General features: G+C 36.9%; 1 long non-coding RNA gene across 1 annotated transcript in view; it reads right to left on the minus strand.

Annotated features, from left to right (window-relative positions):
- The window catches only part of LOC139593409 (uncharacterized), a 207,518-nt gene that overhangs the window by 119,018 nt on the left and 66,955 nt on the right, over positions 1-21,545 (minus strand). The window lies entirely within an intron of this gene.

A 21,545-nucleotide genomic window follows, 5' to 3' on the forward strand; every position in this document is an offset into this window, starting at 1 on the left:
CTTCATGGGGCACAATTAAATCTCCTTCTTGGCCTGCATTTGCAGCTGCCACACGGTGGGACCCTGAAACCTGCCCAGGTCACGAACACTTCCAATGCTCGCAGCCAAACAAAGCTGTTAATTCGCAAGGATTTGTTTCCAGGTTTCCTTGCCTTTCCCATAAACAACTGTTGACAGGTCTCTAAAATCCATTCACACTGAATTGCTTCAATAATTTGCATATGCAAATAGAAGCAATTCAAAGTTAAGTGTCAATTTCCATAAACATTACAATATCTGGCTTGTAAATATACACGTACATGTGAAATACTAAGCCTAATTAGACCTCAAGAGTATACATAAATAACTTTTATTGTTTTTTCTTCATTTTGAACCTAAGCTTTCAGGCACATGAACTCCAAAAACAAGGGTTTATTGGTTGCATTGTGAGATATATTCTGCATCTGATCCTTTAACTCTGGGAGCTGCAGAATGATGCTAATTTAAACTAATTTACAGAATGAAATAGTTTCCCAGGAGCTCCTTTTTCTACAGGTCATTTTTGTTACTTGGGACTGGATAAGAATAATATATCAATGCTAAATAAGTCTTCTGCTAACAATTTCAGGTCTACATGGTGATATTGAATGAATAGGGCTCATATTTTACTTCAGGCAAATACATGCTAGATTTCCAAGCAGCAAGATACCTCTGGCTTTAATAACGAGAACTTTTTGTGAATCACACACCAGCTTTTGTTACAGGTAGATAAAAATATGAAAAGAAAACAAAGAAGCATAGATCTGGTTCCACAATATAGATAATATTTCTGTGCTTATTAGCTATCATTGCAGACATTATGGTTCTTACCTCAAAGTTTATATCAGATTCAACTCTAATGAAATCAAAGTTAAGAGTCATGTAATGTTTGATGCATCTCAAACAAAGCTTATTCCCATTTTCAGAAATGCTCCTGTTTTCTTCTCTCAAGGTTTTAAGTGAAAACACCAAAACCTGATCACACAAATCCACCATTCTTACCATTTTAAGGAATATGCATTTTCTTCAATTCAAGAAGAAAAAGGCACATTCAGACATAGTTAAAAACAAAAGGTAGTTGATGACAGATGTACGCAGGATTGGTCATTTACCAATATTTATTTAATGTTTGCATCTCTCTTGTTTCTATTGATACATTTAAGGGCTGTTTGGAGAGGGTGAATAAATAACACAGTACAAAATTCATATCCAGTCATACAGTAAGAACTAAGCTTGAAATTGAATCTTAAATTTACACATACAATCAGCTCCTGCATAAAAAAACATAGCTGATTTTGTAAAATCTTCAGGCCAGGACTACCCCTTTGTTTTACAAAATAACTTGTGCAATGGGATATTGATAATGGCCACACACCTTCAAGTTTTATTGCTTTTGAGAGGCCAATTTCTAGTTGTAGCAAAACAAGAAAACCTTAACTGCTGTGTATACAAACACCAGTGTTAAATAAATCAGTCAACACCTAATATTCTAAAATATTTACAGTATCTATGGACATTTTTTTTCCATAAAATCTCCTTGTACACATTTCTGAAGAATAAAGAATGATAGCAAGAAAAAGGTTTGGAGACACATTTTGGAAGTATTTTAGAAATAAAGGGGAGAAGATAAAAGGTAAGATACGGTATGAGTGTTAGAGTTGCTGTGTGGTCTAATACTAGTAAAAACAAGTTGGTGAAGGCACACATGGAGTGGAGACCCACTGAGAGAAAGAAAGAAGGCACAGGAAGGCAGGGAAGGAAAATAAAAAGCAGCGTTTCTAGAAAGCCAATGTGGTCCTTGCGGTATTTGTGACAGAACTGCTGGAGTTGTATTGTTATCATTATTTTAAAGAAAGATAAAGAGAACACTGTTTCCTGTCTGTAGCATTTCTCCCATGAGACTATCATGGATACATTTGAAAAATCCTTGGATTTCTCATTTTAATCAGGACTCAGTAGGAAATGAGGCTGTTCCATTTCTTCTGAGGCATTATGCTGCCACATCCATCCACAGAGCTCTAACGCATACATGTTTCACAACACATCAGAGTTCAGCTCACCTGACAGAAGGCAAATATGACAAGTTTCAAAAATAGCAGCACAGCTAAACTGCAATTTTCCCCTCTAACCAGCATGTCCTAATCTCTCAGCTTTGATCTCCTCTTCATCTGGGAAACCTGACACTAAACACTGCAGGCAAATTCGTTTCACCTAGCTGCAAGCGCTTCCTTCGGGACAAGGCACGAGTGAAACTGGGGTTTATCTTTCTCCCATGCCTAAGTTTAAACTTGCACTGCAGAAGGGCACCCATTCCACAATCTGGGAGCTTTTAAAAGATAATTCCCAGTGGAGATGACACAAAAAGCAACTAAACATTTACAGCTCCAGCCAGCTTACAGTAATGAATTACTATACCTGTCACCTGTACCTCCCTCTAGCTTCCAGCTTAGCTGTGGGAGAGTTTGGCCATCCAGCCCTGGATGAATATGGCTAAGGCACCCTCTGATCACTGGCCACAGCTTCCAAGAGCTCTTTGGGGATGTTTCACTTGTAACAGAGCAGCTTTCTAATCAGACCAGGGGTGATAAAATAGGGACAACCACCACGACACAACCCAGTGCCTTAAAGTCACTCGCTACTCCAGGCAATAATTGCAGCCATGTTACTGGGCATGCTCCTCCTTCAAGAATACACCAGCACAAATAAAAAACAGCTTCTCAAAGAGACAAAATCTCAGTGCTATAATTCTCCTTTTTATCAAACACACTAAATACAACTGAAATTAAACACTAGGCATGGCATATAGGTCTGCCTGTCAGATGCACTCTGCACTCAAGCACCTGGGTGGTCTGCATGTTCAAAGGCCTTGAAAAACATTTTTTTTCAGAGAACTCACATAATTTTCTTCCTTTTCTATGAATTGGGAATGGTAGATCCTCAGAAGCCATGCAGCACTTAGACATTTTCAGATTTCCAGTCTGAAATCCATGACTGTTTCACAATCATCTCCTCAGAGGGCAAGCTAGAAGTCTATTCATAAAGTATGAAATTTGGTTAGTCCCCAGTGGAATCCCCACTTTGAGACAGAGACAAATATTTGACTAGCTAATGGCTAATTAAGGAATAACGTGCTAATTAGCGTTATAACGGATTTTTTAAACACTTACAGAAATAATTAGACCAGGTATCAAGATACAGGGAGCACAGACATGACTTACACATTGAGGATAAAATCTGAATCAACCCTTTCTTGAAGTTACCTACATTTAACACCTTGGCATAACTTCTATCAATGGCTCTGCTTTTTCAAAAGTTATTTTTGAGTCATCTCTGAAAGTGAGGCAGGTACTCTTTGGGTTCTAAGTAATGCCATACTGGTACATTTTAAATCCACCAGGAACTGCATTTCACCCAAGGAGAGAAAAGCTTACCTACAGAAGTACTCTGATACACCAAAAGCAAAAGTAATTGAACATAAAGGCAGAAATACATTATAGATAAATTTGGACAGTGCATTCCAAATTCTGGAATCATATAACCTTGCAAATTAAAAACCTTGAATATATGAAATTAGGGGGAGTATTCCTGAATACAGGAAATTAAGTATGAAGTTTATAAGAGGATTTTTGGGGTTATAGCATCTTTTAGCTCAAAAAGTTGGGGGGGTCCCCTCTTTCTGGTATCCCTCTCCCAGTACTTTGTATTCTGGTCTAAAATCTCTGTACCTGCATGGCCATGCTGAGCTACATATTGTTTACTTATGCCCAGATTATTAAGAGCTCTAAATCAAACCATTCCCTTCGTTATTTTTCTCTCAAATCATCTGCACAATTACAATATTAATTCTGTGATATTTCCAGGTCACTGAGCAAAGCTGTAAAAATTCATTCTTGAAATCACATTATAAGGACCTTACTGGAAACATCCTCTTTTGTAATGAACACTAATGAATTAATCAGGTTTTATTTCTTTTGGTGATTAGGTGGTCATTTTGCATATTCTGACTTTTTCAGGTTTAATAAAACTCAGACCAAAGCTAAATGGCACTTTAGAAATTCAATTCAATGTCCTCTATTTATTTTTTCATCTTACTCAAAGTATTAGTTGCAGGAGAAAGAATGATACAGTATTTTGCTTTGGGCATCCAACAACAACAAAAAAATCTCTTATCCCTTTGTTTCTAGCTCCATATTTGCAATCACAATAAGCAATGCAGGGCTGGCTACCGTAAAATCACCAGGGTCATTCTGCTTACACAATATGGAAAAATTGTTTCTGCTGATGCCTTCAGGCTTAGTAAAAGCCATCAGTAGTGGCCTGGAGAGATCCTAATTCAGCTCCTACAGAACTCTTCAATAGATCTCAATGAAAACTACGGCTCCCAACACTTAATGCGCAGGTTTGTTCAACATTTTCTTTAAGTACTGCATGAATGAAAAGCATGTTATATTCACAGAAGTACTCCCAAGATGCAAAAAAGAAATAATTAGAGGAACAGCAATTGTTCCTTTCCTAATAGTAAAAAACACACTGCCAGGATTTTTCTTCCAAATAATCCCAGGCTTTTTTTGCACTGTGACAACCACAGATTTCTCCCTGTACTGTTTGGTTTTTATTGTCAAATTATTATAATCACCCACTTCTGGTTTAAATTCCTTCTTTTTGCCTCGTGTGCTATTTTATAACAGATATAATAAAACCAAGTGTGAATTTTGTTTCTTAGAATTCCTATAGCTTCCTCTGTACTTATTTTACATCTATGTGTGTAGATATTTATTGATCATACCCATCTACCCAAACCCAGGGTATAATGAGTAAAATTTTGCACTTCTAGGGTCCTTTGCTGCTAAGCTTGGTGTTTTAAGATGTGCTTAAGCCTGCTTGTTGACTTGTCTCCATGGAATTAACATGGAACTTAGAACAGAACCATGAAACAGCTTGAAAAGATGATGGGGGAAAATGTGTTTTTCTAGGTACTGCTGAATTTCATGCTTTAAAATTAAATTAGAATATAAATTCACAGCTTTCACCATCCAATATATTTAGACGTACTTTAAAATATTAAGTCCAATTTTGAGTAATTTGAGGCTAGATGGTCTCCTTGTTATTGCTCTGAAAGCTTTCTTTGTCTTCCATAACCTGTGGTGACGAGGCAGAAAAAAGCAATTTTTATGAGCTAGTAGCAGACACTTTTTCTGTTCTAATTAAAAGTCATAATTACATTTTTGATTAACCCAGAATGAACAATAAAACAGATTAGTTATCAGCTTGCTACATTTTGTGAAACAATATCGAAGCTTAGAAAATTTCAAGTTCTCTGACACTTTTAGCATAACTAGATAAAGCAAAAACATAAATGCAATTTATGTTCAACAATGCCCAATTTTGACATCTTATTTGAAAAATGAGCAGAATTACCAATTCAGACAAACTTCTATAGCTGCAGATTTTTGTTGGTTCATAAACCAAGGGTTTTTCTTGCATTATTTGAAATAACTTAATTGCACAGTAAGTTGTGGGTTTGGTTTTTTTTCCAATAGAAAAAGTCAGTGTTTGAGTTTCTGAATGTCAAAAATGTCAATGAAATATCTTAGAAGGGTGATTTGATGCTTTTAAAAGGAGCCAATACTCAATGTTTTGGTGGTTTTTTTGTTTTTTTTTAATTGACAGAAAGTGTCACACAAAGAATCAATGACCTGCCATGATTGAGGCCATGCAGGACAAGTCAGCAAGGCAGACTACACCTCAATATGCTGCTGAACCATAATAAAATAGCCCACAGAGTGCTGCCCCCTCCCCAAAACACAGATTGCCTAACTCCCCTCATGCAGCACCTTTCAGAAAGGGAAACTGGAGCGTTTGGAGTAGCTGGGCATGTCAATGGTTCTACTCTTCTCCAGAAGTAATGGTTACCAATCACTTCTGACACACACACAGCTCCTGGCATGGCAAAGGATAACATCCAGGTTATTTTCAAAGAATGCTAATGCTTCTCCTGGGGTAATATTGCAATTCATCAGCTCATGGTAAAGCTGGTATTACACAGCTGTGCAAAGGTGGAAACTTCAGACGTGAGGGGAAACTTCCTTCAAACAGCACAATTGGGTTTTAGCCACAGAAGCTATTTTAAAGGAAATATAATAAACAATAGGAAAGAATCAAATATAAAAATTTCTGAATGGGAAGATGGGAAGGCAGTATCTAGGGCAGTGCTGGTGCAAATTCCTGCAATATCCCCTGGGTATAAAACAAAAAAAACCAATAAAAGTTATTTATGTAAACTCCTGGGTCTAATACTGCTGGAAGACCCAGCACAGATCCCTCTGCAGCAGGAAACTCATCTGAGAAACTTCAACTGTGGAAAGGTGTGTACAGCATTTTAATAACTAAAATCATGCCCCACTCTTATGAGTACATACATAAACAAACAGATAATTATAATTTGTGCAAACTAAGATGTCCTTAACATCTCAGTTAAATTTCAGGAGCTGAATCAAGACTAAAATCTAGATCAAAGTCACAGATCAGGATGGTATCTGAAATGAGCATCTCCAATTCGTGTCACACTCTAAGAATATCAGAATTCTTTATCAAGAGAGATCTGGGGGTGGGGATGGAAGTTCATTTCTACAACCTTGTGAAGTGTTAGAGATCGAGCTGGGGAGTGTCAGAAACTATTGAAAAGCAATGATTTATTGGGCAAAACTTATTTTAGGGTTGGGGAAACTTTACAAGTCTCAATTCACAAAGTAAATCACTTTTGTGTAGAAGACATGAAAGGCTCAGGGTTCTTGAGGTTTGACTTTCACAAAACTGAGCTTATCAGAGAGACCATACCTGGATGGATACTCTCACCATCTCTTTCCACTCCTAGCATCTGACTAAAATTTGCCTACAGCACACTTTCATCTCAAGTATTGTAACAGGAAGCAACGAAAAATAAAATTTTATCTCATTTAAAAAAGTTTAAAAATGTACCAGACAAATGTAAATTTGTCTCTTCATGCTGGGAAATTCACACATTAATTTTTGAACAAATGTTTAGAGATTCATAAACATTGACATGAACAAGCAATTCTGCACATTGACTTAATTTGAAACTTGATTCTACTTGTGCATTGGGATAAAAAGAAGATGAATATTAATCTATTATGAGTCTGCTAGCAGAACTCCTAGTGTATTTGGGAGTTTAAAGTAATAGTTTTAAATTTGATCAAGTAAAGGCCAGATGCACCTCTAATTACTTTAGATGTCTTGTAAAATTCTATTAATGTTGTCATGAAATATAAAGTATCTATATCTGGAATTCCTCGAGGACAATTAGCAGAAAATCTACATAAGGTTTAACAGGTTACAGAGAAATTATCAACTATTGAGATCACATGTGATATTTATATGCTACAATCTTGGTTTTAAAAGCAAGCTTCTAAAATTCAGGATTACAAAATGCTGTCTTAGGGGTCTCCACATTTCTTATTTATTCAATTAAAAGCATCTAAAATAGTAGCTAATAGTATTTTTGTTGGTATATGAGGCAGCAGTCCCACATAACAGAAGAAGAAATGCATATGCATGAACAAACCCAGCTTGTATTAACTACAGACTGCTAATTACAGAGATAAGAAATAGCAAAGAGTCCTTCCTCTTCCCCCCCATACATTTCCCACCTTTAAAAATTAAGAAAATACTCCAGATTTTAAACATTCCTTAGCAATTCACTGGGAAAACAGACTGTGCTCTCCAAAATAGAAATACATACAGGCAAAGAGCAAAAAGAGGTGACACTTTCCTATTCAGCAACCTGGAACTTGATGCAACTTAATGAAGAGGAGATCAGAAAGAGTCAAATTTTGCTTGATCACAAAGAGAAGGGCAAAGGAAGAGTTGCTTCTGGGAACCCCTAAGTCTCCTAAAAAGACAAGTCTCACATTGGTGCAATGGATCAACAAAGGCCAAGCTGCTCTCTGTGCCCATAATTAAGAAATCAATTTTTTTTTTTCCTACCCTGGCAGTTTCTTTAACAGTTTATATCTACACAGTTTGTTAGCATATGTAAAAAATAAGTGAATCTGAGCTAAAAATGCACACCAGTTTGTGTGGGGACAGTTGTCCAGGCATGAAAATTCTCTGAACATAAAACACTGTGTGACAAATCACTCTAAAGAATTTTTGAAGAATTCTCCTTAAAACTCATTGTTCTTATTTGGTAACTGAAATTTCCTCATAAAACACACTCTTCATCAAATTTTTGACAATATTTGTATTCATACATTAGGTAAAACAGGAAAACAACATGGCTGTAAAATAGTTACTACAATCAAATAATAACCTCCATTTCCACTGTGAAATCTGAAGGTGCACCACTCCTGCTTTGAACTAACATGAAAGGAAAATGAGCATCATCAGTAGTTGTGTAACAGAGGAGATGTGAAAAAAGTTCTATTAAAAAGCAACAATGCTTTCCAAAGCATTCATCTTGCATGGTGACTCACCCTGAAAACAGTGCTACAGTTCTTCCTATGATAATCATTCTGAGCATTTATACCTCTCTTGTATCAAAGACTTTTTGTCTTAATTTTTTAACTCATTTTTATCTTTTTACAGGAACTCAACAGCTGCTGTATTTCCTTCTATAAGTAGCAAGATGAGCTATTACAAAGAGTTTCCAAACCTACAATATCTAGTGACAGAACCTACTCCCATGCCGAGCCCTCACAAATACTTGTGGATATCACAGCAAAGTAATAGTTATAAAAGTAATACCTATCCCCCACTTCATGCATGGCCATGGCACTCATACAAGCACACAAAACATTCATTTCATAACAAATATACATAACAAATATATATACATATGTAACAAATCTCAAATTGCAGCTGCTGGTTAGCTCACAAAAGGACCCCAAAACCAATAACAGGATCTCAAGCTAAATAAGAGTGAGGGAAATTCCACACTGTAAAAGCACACACAGTATTGACCAAGAAGAAATCCCTTTTGGAGCTCCAAACTGATTCTTTTTAGAGTTTAGGAGAAAACAGAGGATCACTTAGAATTAGAAATCAAACATATTTAAATTGCACCCTCTTGATGAGTACACTGGCATAGCAAACTGCAGGCTAATTTATCTCAGTTTTCCATGAATTCCAAGAAAACCCCATTGCATTCTGCACCAGCTCATCAAAGCTCCTGGTTCATGCACCTCAGAGCAAACAACCATTGCTTATTCTTGGCAAATTTCCACAGGGCCAGAGACAACAGAGATGTGTTCAAGAGCATCTGTACCGCAGGATTTCCAGCCTGGGTCAGCAATAGGCGTGGGATTTTTTCATCCCATGCTAAATAATACAACTCTTTCCCTCTCCATCCATCCACTGTTTCATCTTTATTCTCTATCTACCAAGTTTTTTGTTTGCCTAGCTCTTTTTCTGTGCTTTGTAGTACTATGTGAGCCACCTAAAAAGTCATCAAGCTTTCAAACTTGATTAACTAATTCTCTTATAATACACCTTTGCTGTAGAAGGAAGAAAGCTTTCACTGCACCAGCCAAGCCCTTTCAAGTAGGAGCTGTTCACACTGTCTCCAGTTCATTAGGGAAATTATTAATAGTTTGTACAATTGGCAAACAAATGAGGATACTGTAACTTGCAACTATGCAGAAACTGAATGAACATTTAGAAACGTGGTGTTCAAATGAAAGAAAGCTAAAAAGTTTTGAAATTTTTGCCTTACAAACATGGAGAATAAAGCTGAGGAACCAATATTCACAGTCATTTAAGTTTTACAATATGTAGAAAGCACAAGTATTGCTTCAATAAAATAAACAAAGGAATTTATCATCCAGAAAGTATGATTTTGAAGCCTTTGCATTCTAGCAATATAATTAATGACAAAACTCTCAGAAAACAATTTTGTAAATTAAGGGTTCCTCACCTACCATTTCCTTAGCTTCCAATTACCTCCTTGTTCAATGTATTCATTTAAGGAAAACAGCAGTAGGTGGACCAAAATAAAATCATACAGTGAAGTAATTTTCTCTAAAGTGCTGCCTGAATTCAGGTTGAACTCTTCTCAGTACAGTGGGTTAGGTACTTAGAAGCCAAGTTCACATTCTGCTTCCTTTCTGAAATGCTGTTTTTATTACAGTATTCTATGCACTGCTGTGCTCTCCTTATCATACTCAGGGAAATATGATATTTATCACATTTTATTTAAAAGTGACTTGAAAACTACCCCAGTTTTATACACATCTTATATGAGATGCTCAAAAGTGCTTTTTCTCTTAGAAGACTAGAAGTTTCTGCTTGAACTGTGCTCTGCAGTGGCCCCTGATGGTTAAATTACTTACTAATTCCTTCTTTGCAGAGTTTCTCAGGTTCAGTTAATTTTCCCTGCTCTTCTTTCCACTTGTCTCTCTGCTCAACTCCTTCAAGTGAGCCAGAAGTGTTTTGAGCCATGACTGGGGGTGAATTGGAAAAAAGAAAAAAACGTAATGAAACACAACTTCAAACATGAAAGAGTAACATATGAAGTGGAGATTTTAGAATTAAAATTATTATGGAAGGTTATGGACCAAAACAATATGAGAAACTCTGATAAAAGGGAATGCTTTTAGTATTTTTCAATTTCATTTAAACATTGATCTTATTTAAAACATCAATGGGGTAAATTAGGGCAAATTTCAAGTCCACTTATATAGTTATTGACAACAATGCTGTCATTCATAGGCACAGAAATAATTACAGATTAAAAGCTTAATTAAATATAAAACATTTTTTACCTCTCACTTCATACATTTGCCTTTCACAGCTTCCTTTATGACTTGAGACAAGACAAAATCAGCCTGTCATCCTTGCTTCCATCATATCCTTCAAACCTTCTTGAAAGTGGTCTTAGCAGCTGCCTTTGTTTGCCATGGAGCATTTTCTGCTCTAGCACAGCAGCAGTGCCCAAAACAAAACAGCAAATAAGCCCCAAAGTCCAGCAGACCATCATTAACTGCTGAATTTAAGGCTGCACTGAATCAGGACATGGGAAGAGAAAGTGCTGAGAAGACCAGAAGACTGGAATATAAAAACACAGAATCATTTAGGTTGGAAAGGACCTTGAAGAGCATCAAGTCCAACCAATAACTTAACACTGCCAAAGCCACCACTAGGCCATATTCCCCTAAGCACTACATTTTTAAATATCAGCAGGGAAGTATTTAAAATACATGGAGAACAGTAATTACTCAGTTTAAAACTCTTCTCTTTATTTAGTCTCCTTTTCAATTTATGATCATGGCATAGTGGCTGCAAAATGGAAAAGCCAGTGGAGCCCTCTGCCATCACCTTGTGAACGTGGCTCTGCCACATTTAAAGCCACCAATATGTCTGGAAAGGCTATTCTAACATAAATGCCAAAAGTAGAGATAGCTTTGGACTGAGTATTGCTGAAAATCTCCAGAAGATGGAAGAAAGATATGTCAGCCCCTTCCACTTTTTTCAAACAACAAAGATTTACTACAGCAAACAGAGCAGAGTCAGAGATCGCGTGCTCAAACGGCTTGGAAGAGATTTTCCACCAACCCCTCTGCCATGGGCAGGGACACCTTCCACGAGAACAGAATGCCCAGAGCTCCAGCAGCCTGCTAAAACTCTTCTAGGAATGGGGCAGCCACATCTTCTCTGGGCAACCTGTCCCGGTGTTTCATAATAAAAACACGTTTTCCTTATAGAAAATCTAGCATCTTCTAGTTTAAAGCCATTAATGACTGGATCAATCATTAAAATATTAAAAATAAACTTTAAAAGCCAAACATTCTGTCTGACAGGAGCTTAAAAAGTAAGAATAATGTGTCACAGCAGGACAAATAAAAAAGCTTCATAGACTCTCTGTTTTTCAAGGAAGAATTCTAAATGAGAATCACATACTCGTTTATCTCTGCTCAACACTTTTCAGTGTGCTAGAAGGCTTCTCATGGGAGATATTTGCTGATATCATAGAAGGCTTTTCTGAAGATTTCCAGCATTCTTATGAGGATTCTAAAGTTCAGCAGTGCTTTAGCAAAGTCAGTCTGTAAATTCCAAGGTTTCTGGGATAAATAAGGGCTTTTGAGGTCTGGAGAGCAGCGCAACTCATGGGAGAAACCAATAAAACTGACAGAATGCCTTATGATCTTTTTATTCCTTGCACAAATGTCTTGCCTTATTTTAGATAAGTCAGAGTGGTAGCTGGCAGAACACAGGCTTAGCATAACTGCAAATCACATGTGAATAAAGTGAGGGCTAGGAGGGATGCAACTGATGACAGCATCGTTTCTCATAAAGAGAATCTCTTTGGCTTTGTAAAAGTTGCTGACTCAAAACTTCAATCCAAAAATATTAATAGAAGTTTTTGTCAAACAGACATAAGTGAAAGGTTATCACATCTCATCAGAGAAAAGAAAGGAAAAATCCATCTCCCCCCAGCAGTCCCTCAACTTGTGAGCTTCCAAGAGAATGCTTATTTCACTGGAAAAATTAAAAACGTTCTTCAAAGTGTTTCTCTAAAGATTTTCTCACCTCAATTAAAAAGTTCCCTCACACACACACACACATATATATATATTTTAACATACAAATAAGTAATCTAGCAACTCATTACCTTAACACTACGGAAGACTTGACTAAACCCCAGTGTGTTCTGTACCCTGGAGCCAGGACTGCCCATGTAAGCAGTTCATATAAAGACACCACTTAAATGAGGAGTTGGATGGAGGATCTCCAGTAAGAGGTGAGCTCTTGATCCAGTCATTGAATATAAAATTCTGGCATTCTCCAAGGAACCACTAACAGTACAACAGAGACATCTTTCTGCTGGATTCCATAAAACAAAATGGAATATGGCACCAATTCACTTACTGAAGCTTACTGATACCACAAGTAAGTCTAACATGCACCCTGTGAACTCAAAACACTGCATTTACCCACAAAAAAGGTAATATTGCTAAAAATAAAATACAACAAACAAAGCAAAATAACACCCTAGTTGTTACACATCTACAGTGGATAAATATTAGGAAAGCCTATGTATTTGTTTTGCTTATGTAGGATTTCCTATTTGGTAATGTCACAACACCTTTTTCAAAATGAATTACGCTGGAATTGAGGAAAAAATTCTGAAAAATCATTTTGGATTCTAACTGACATTTGCATAGTCTGAAATGCGAATTCACATGAGTTAATCTTCTAAGGAACAGTGTGCTTCAGGTGAAGGCAATGACAAATGTGAAACAACTTCATAGAGACTACTCAAATGCAATAGCAGACTCCAAAATGAGTTTTGATCAAACTGAAATCAGGTCTATATCATCAAGTTCTGCTGGTGCAGTGATAATAACAGTTTTCAAAAAAAAAATCCCTAAAAAAAATCACAATCTAAAGGACATACCAGTATGTTTTCCTCTGCATTTCAAAGCACATAAACAAACCATTTTCATAGACTTCAATGAACTCTTGAAAGCAAATAAGAGAAGTAGTATAGGGCTACAGCACGTGCACGTGTTACTTCTCTAAAACTGCTCTGAGGGGTAGCACAATGGTGGCTATCTAGTAAATATTTTATTCAGTGTCATAATTCAAGCTAAATAAAGTGAAAGTCACCTACCACTGATAATTACAGTCACTTCTGCAATCTCTTGGCAGTGGGAAGAGCAGATGCACTTTTGTCATACCCAAATTAGTGTTTGCTGTGGATTTATGAAACTTGCAGCTTCCTTGCCTATCAAAACAGTGACAGCATTATTCTGGACACGGGGAAAATTTGAATTTGATCTGGCCACGGGCCAAATCATAGGAGGTGCATACTGAAACACAGTTAATGAGTAGCCAGAAGAAGTGGCCAGTAATTGGCAGCTCAGCTCCCGTTGTAACGAAGGCTCATTAGGAAGACAGACTGACTACTTGGCTTCTTCATTTATTCTGGTTTTGACCCATAATTTAAATATTCCAAACTGTTCCATCTTAAAATACAGGACAAGACTGTATGATCTCACGAATGGAGGTGGCAGTTCCCAAAATATTTACACGTGAAGCAGCCAGTTAATACACTTTGCCATGCATGAGAATTATATCTGACACTAAATAAACAACAATGATAAATAGTGACAGGGAGGTACCGGTTCCAGAGAATATATGAGCTCAAATAAGTTTTGTCCATTTCCTAAAAATGTGCCTGGGAATTTTTTTTTTTTTTATTGTTCAAAAAAGGGTGTTGGGAGCAGCGTGCTCCCTAGGGTACAGCTGTTGGGCATTGTTTGTGCCCAGAGATCAAGCAAATGCAACTCAAGGCAGATGTGTGCTGGTGTGCTTACAACAAGCCAGATGCAGTCACACCCTTTACCAGCCAAGAAAATTGCTGAAACTAATGGGCACTTTGACAGGAACCTCTATCAGCTGGTATTTGGAAAATAAAATTCAGTCAAAAAGCAAGCGGATAATGAAGAAAGATGTCATCCACTCAGCAGATAACAAAATCAGACAATTTGAAAAGTGGGAGACAGGCCTCTTCTTGCTTTTAGACAAAACAGAAAATCTAACCCCACAGCTGATGGTGGTGCTGAGAAGAATGACAGCAATTTCTGTAACACAGTTCTGTGCCAGGACCCATTAAGTGCTGAAAATGGATTTGGAATCAGCTGGTAGGAAAGCAAAGTGTGCAAGTTCCATGATCCAAAATTAAATAGCTGAAACAGAGTAATTCAATTAAATTCTCTAAAACTTTCAGTGATAAATCACATGCATATATCACTTGCATAGATTATTGCCTGTGTGGGCCCATCAATAAAAGTTCTGTCGAGGAGTCCTTCCCACAGCTTTCATCCAAAAATGCCCCCAAAAGCATTCCTGAGACTGCTTTGGACAAGCTGCTCTCCTAAAAACTGTTTACACATGAGCTGCAGCCTAGAAGTGACCCGTGTCAGTAAACACAGAGAGAGTTTAGAGCCCAAACGTATGCCAGGCTGCTCCAGCAGCACCGTGCATGCTGCATTTCATTGCTCACAGCCTGAACCTCACCATGGTGTGAAATGTAGCTCAAAGAGCTGCAGATGGACTGTACTCAAATGTCTGAGTTTCTGATGCTTTCCATGAGCTGCTCAGATCTGTGGGCTGCCATCCAACAGGTTTAGCCAAGCGCAAAGCATGAAAAATTGCATCAAGAGACTGTTTCTTTAGTCACTTCAGCTGAGCTACTTGAATGCCATGTTCATCATTGCAGGAAAAAAACCCAAACATCACAAAGGCCTGGGATCTGCTCTGTTGAGCTACCCAGCTGCTGTGACCACACCACAGCCCAGCAGGGACATCAGGAGACAGGCTGCAGAACACCACACAAGACACATCATTCTGACATCCTCCCCCACATTTCAGATTTTTGAAATCTTGGTCAAAATGCTCATGCCAATGTGCTTAAATCCAAGCTCTCTGAAAGCTTGTTATTCCAATTCAGCCAGAGGAGGGAGAATGGCAGCCACTCCCAAACACACACTGGTAGTACAGGGTGACCTGTGCAAGCAAAAGCAGCCTGTGTCAGTCATCTGCTCGTGAGGAAAACTCACCAACCCTAATGAAGCAAATGAAGGGCAATTTAAAGGGGGTACAGCTCCTTTTAAAAAGAATACAATCTCTACAAGCAGATAAATGTTTACTTCCTAAGATCACTGTGGGCCCTTCAAGCAGCCATCAACAAAGAATGCATTAAAGCTCCATACTCTAAAAATATAAGAACTCTGTGACTCCCTCACTATTAACAGGCTAACCTATATTTCAGTAGGAGAATTAATGCTAGAATGAGTAACCAGGGTCCACCCTCCACAACTCAACTTACATCCACACATTATTACCAAATCACCAATATGCAATAAATCAAACAAGCAGCGTATTAAGTATCTTGTTAACCCAACAGAGAAGCACCCATTAAGAAAGATTAAAACCTGGAAAAGGAGCTGGGCAAACCTGTTAAGGCCCAACTGTTTACCACAAACATGGTGATTAGTGATTAGACATACACAATCCATAGGGAAGAACTTGTTGGGTTGTTGTTTTGATAAACAGCCCAAAGAATTATCAGTACTGATTTAAATGGACATATACCAACCCAGGCCTTCTTCAGTGACACCCTCTGATCTTACTCTGCATACAAACCCAACAGCAACTCTTGGAAGAGCTCTTTGTTCCTAAACTGCTCTTTAGAGGGGCAGCATACATAATCCTTCTGGGAAGGCGCCGTTCTTTGCAAGGATAAGCTGAAGCAGCACCACAAATCTTCAAGGATAGCTACAGCACTTACAAAGTTTGCCCAGGCTCTTTGAAATTGAACAAAGTGAATAGTTGATTCAAAGCAAAATAAACATGTCACTGAGTATATAATATGCAAAACATAAGACAGTAATTATAGTATTATATATAACACTAAATACTCCAATGAGAGAATGACAATAAGAGATGTGAAATAACATCTGTGGTCAAAAGGAATCCTTGACAACAAGGGCAAACATCTGCCACAGGTTTTGCACCTACTTACCTAAAAGAGCAGCTGAATGTGTTTTTCTTATCTGTAGACCTATTAGTTACAAATACTAATTCAATACAGAAAGCTCTCCCAGTGAAACACACTTTAGGCACAGACCTACCTGTGCAGACCTGTTGGCTTTTCAGACTAACCTTAGTCACAAACAAAAACACCTTTTGCTTTTGTGCAACTCAACTTCTTATCCCTTGTCTGGGGACACAGAAATCAGAATATTAGATTCCAATGACTTACTTGTAGTAATTTATTTTTTTTTAAATCCAGTGATGTTTGCATCATCAGAAACAGAACAAACAACTCATTTTGATGGCACTCATACTATGTCTTTTTTAAGAAGGAAAAAAGAATTAAAACATTTACTATTGACCTTTTATATTAAAAGGGACACTGAAAAACACAATCTATGTTCACCTTTACTTATCACTGGTCAGTGCTCTAACTCTGGCAGGAGTACAAATAACTAAAAAAATTAAGGTGTTTCAGGTATTTACACACAAAATGTAAATATGTATGATTACATACCTCCCCTATTTGATCTGTAAAGTGTATTAAACATCATACTTTCAGATGCAGAACTGTCAGGCCAAAGGAACAGCCTTTTCACTATATGAATGTTTTACTACAAACACAAGTGCAGGCTTCTCCCCATTTTCCCATCACTACCCTGTTATCCACACTTGCAAATGCCCACAGACAAGGAGATAATTTAATTAGCACGCACAATTAAACCAAATGATGGTATCTGGGCCCTTATGTTCTTACTTTCATTATTAAAGCTTATTTTGTAATGAGAGTCATCAATTATTTTTCCGATTTTGAAGCACAGTCACAAAATAAGAAAATGTTTCCCAAAAATTACCACAGAGGGTTTAAAGTTTGTACTTCTTGTGGCTGCACTATCAAAGTAAATTCACAAAAAATGAAGTCAACAGGCACAATTATTGAAAGGTAGGACAGCAAAATCATTTAGACCACATCCTCAACAGAAACTTTTGCCTGAAAAGCATCCTGCAACAAATAGTGGGGGGAAATAGGACATATTTTCATATGTCCAAGAACATTTTGTACCTATAACTTTTCTATTTCTGCTTCAGGAAGATTTGCCATTTAGGAATCTATCTGGATTTTATTTAAGATTTTTCAAACTCTACATATTGGGAGTCAAAACGTTTTCTAAAGTGTTATCATTTTAGGTTGTTTGATAGCACTTTGCATTTCAGTAGGGAGATGACCACAAACACAACACCTCAGTGTATTTAACACAGGAGGTTTGCAGTGGGAGCCAACAAAAACAACACAAGTGATTTCTCTCAGCAACACCCACCTTAAAAAACACATTTGCAATTAAGGGCTTGCCATTCCTGTATGATATTAACTTTCTGACACTCCTCACTCATTTTCAGCATTTGGTTTGTGCATGGAAGACTGCTGTGCCCTGAGGAATTGCTGTAGACAAAGGGGGGATTTCTGCCTCAGTAACTATTAATATTTTGTGCTTTTATTTAGAAATGCACATGATTTAGGGGGAAAAAAAATCTAGGTATATTTTTTCACCTGAAATCGTATGCTGTCATGAACAGGATCTCATTTTTTAAATCAAATTATAAATAAAGCCAAAGTTCTGACTCTCTAGTGTTATTAAGACAAAAGATCCTTCCAAAATGCAAACCAGTTCTGTACTAAAACTTTCCCTTACTCTGCTATGTGCAAATCATTTTTATATCCATGCACTTTTGTTTTTTGGTTTTTTTTTAATTCATAGCTGATGATCTAGGCTTTATATATAGAAATTATATGGAAATATGGTTGCTTTGAAAGATTATTTTGCATGCATATCTAGAGCAATTCCTAGTATAAATTAATGTATTTACATTACTTTACATTTACATTCTCACTTATGGTTTCTATAGTCTCAGCTTGTTGTTGCTATTTTGCTAAGGGCCAGGTATGCAAAAATTACCATATTATAAACTTTGTTCCCATAAGAAAGCTTCCCTGTTTTAAAATCATTATGTTACTGTGATATTTAGCTGTTATTTCCTGGTGAACTTCAAATGTATTTCAGCCTAACAAATTCAAATCCTTTTAGTAAACACTCCTTGCTGCTTGTCCATACCCTCCTACAAATCTTATACACATTTGAGAACTTTGTCCTTTGTTGTACCTTCCTAACTCTTTCCTGAAAATATGCCTAAATCATACAAATCCAGTATTAATTCAGGAGGTCTTGGCACATTGTTTGGGAATTTTCAGCCTGGATTTCTGTTACATGCTCAATCGTACTCAAAAGTCAGGGTCCACATCAGCTGAAGTTCAGGTTATAAAGGCAATGAATAAAACTGTTCTGACTACGGGTAGGAATGATTGTGAATAATCTCAAATTTATGGAGTACACCATAAGTCACTGCCACCTTTTATTCGTGTGAGCATGTACGCGTTATATTTGTTTATGGAAAACAGTTCTTAAAAAAAGTTCTCATAATGTTGTAGCATATGCTGCACGGGGAAGTTGTCCCTTTGATCTGTATAAACCTACATGTTCAAGACATCTTTAATCTAAAAAACTTTCTCCACTATCACCTGTGGAGAGTTTTTAATTAAAAAGTTGAGTTACTAGAACAAAATGTGTCTGAGTAAGGAAGATGTACGTATTTAAGAAACTTGGGAAAAAGAGCTTTCACAATTTTCTTCAAAATAAGCATAAATTGATAGTGTGTTCTAATTATGAACACACTTGAGAATAGTTAAGCTAATGAATATTTCCCCTAACTGTTACAAACACTAACAATAATTGACTAATAAGTATTCACTGGAATAATTAAAGTAAATTTTAAAATAATTTTGAAAATATCATAAGGGTTTTTAAAAATAGCATAAATGCATCTTTTTGTAGCAGCAGCAAAACCAATCTTGAAATTCCATTAATTTAGCAGACACTACTTTTTTTCTAAACAGGAATATAAGAGAACACATATTATATTCACCATCCATGCATTTTTATTTTGCTACACTATCAGTAAATTTTTTATTTTGTCCATTGCAAAGCGAATACTCAGCAGTCACAGAGCAGTTTTACTGAAAAGCATCTGAAGTTACCAAAGGTCACTCTCAGGAGGATGTATTACTCAGTGCCTGCAAATAAGATTTCCACTTAATGTTTCTCTGCATGAATTTGATCCTAAGAACTTTAGTCACGATTCAGCAAAACCTCTAAAGAACAGGCATTATCCCCCTGCCCTTGCTGGGGGCTGAGAGGTTACTGGACCCCTTTGAGTAAATCTGGTTCTTTCTTTCAGCCTGAGAGGTGAGGTAATCCTGGAGGAACTGCCTCAAACACAAGGACATGAAAAATAAGCTGGATGACTACACATGTTGTCAAAAATACCACTGAAAACAGAAACTTTGTTGAGCTAGATCCAGCAAGATGGAGGAGCAAGTAGCATAACATTTATTATTTCAATGTTATTTTTAAGAAATTATCAGCTTTCATTCATTGTCTTTTAGCTTCTGGACCCAGACCTCTTATTTGCACTGGCAACACTCTCAGGTTTTTTTCTGCAACCACAGGAGTCAAAAGTTCTCATTCATGAGTGGCAACTGAATCTCTTGGGTAACCATTTGAAAGTCCAGAACTCAAGAGAAATTATTGATGTCACAAGATCCATCATAACAAAAATTAAAAGAGTTAGAAATAGGTATTTACTGAGGGTCATATCAGCATTCAGCCCTAATCAAATGGTATCAAATATTCAAATGAAGTACAAATCCACTTAAAGAATGTTTCTTTAATCAATGGATTGACAAGGCCCCAAGGAAGCTGCAGAAGGCAATCAGCATATGCTGGCAGGGAAGTAGAAATGTAATTACAATCTAGAGAAAGGAAAGTTTCACTGTGCCCTTCAAAATGATGCAAACTCTTGTCATTTGCATGATGTCCCTCCTACCAGAGACAGAACCCCCTCCCCACATATTTTCATGTTAGCCATTTAGTACATCCACAAACTTGTAAAATCAGGAAAGAAAGGAAAATGAGTTTTGAATAAAGATGTGCTTGACTTGGAGTTAAATTTCTGAGTCCACAACTCATCTCCCACAGTAGCTGGGAATTTCTACCACAAAACTTGACACACAATAAGGCCCTGCTTAATTGTGCCACAGCTTTCACTGATACAACATTAAAAAGAAGATAAAGCTTGCTCATGCTGATGAAATTCCAGTAACTCAGGTCCTCTGTATTCAAACAATTTTTTTTCTTTTTATTCCTGATTATTGTATGGCTCATTAAAGGAATAAACCCCAGCATGACATGAAAAATCACTTTAGTCTGATAAAATGAAATAAAACTCTATCAGCAGCAGAAGTAGATTAGCTTGACTCTAAGAGAGAAGATGAACAATAATTACTTTTATTTATTAAAGAACTTATTTTATGATTTTAACATTTTCAAAAATTACACTTCTGAACAAGAGGTATTCTTTCCTACTGAGGGGAAATCTCCTTTTTCTTTATTTAGAATTTCCCCGCATACACACATTGCATAAATTTGAGAGCAACTAAAGCTTCAATGTACTTCGTGTTCAACCTTTAAGTCTAGTTAAAATAACCTGCAAACTGCAAATAGTTAAAGACCAAACCAGCAAACAAAGCAAGTAGAGACAAGGGAGGAGGAAAAATACTTTCTACCAAGTTGCTTACATGACTTCATCTATATTTCTCAAGTTATCTAGGCAGATTGACCATTAGAACTTTTACTGAAAAGTCACTGAAAAACTCAGCATCAAAGCCATTGATATTTAAGGAAATAATTGAGGAAAAACATCAGATACTCAATGTGCAGAGAGCATTGGGGACGGTTTAACAGCAAAATATTTTATGCCAAAACTGTCTGGTACAATAATGCCACAGACACTGGCCCAGACATGAAAAGTTATCTGGGTTGCAAGCTTGGGGTTTATTTAGGATGAGGGTGGGTTTTTGT

Source organism: Agelaius tricolor, unplaced genomic scaffold (assembly GCF_023055355.1).
Source record: "Agelaius tricolor isolate 1412-34295 unplaced genomic scaffold, bAgeTri1.0.p SCAF_10, whole genome shotgun sequence".
Taxonomy (NCBI): Eukaryota; Metazoa; Chordata; class Aves; order Passeriformes; family Icteridae; genus Agelaius; species Agelaius tricolor.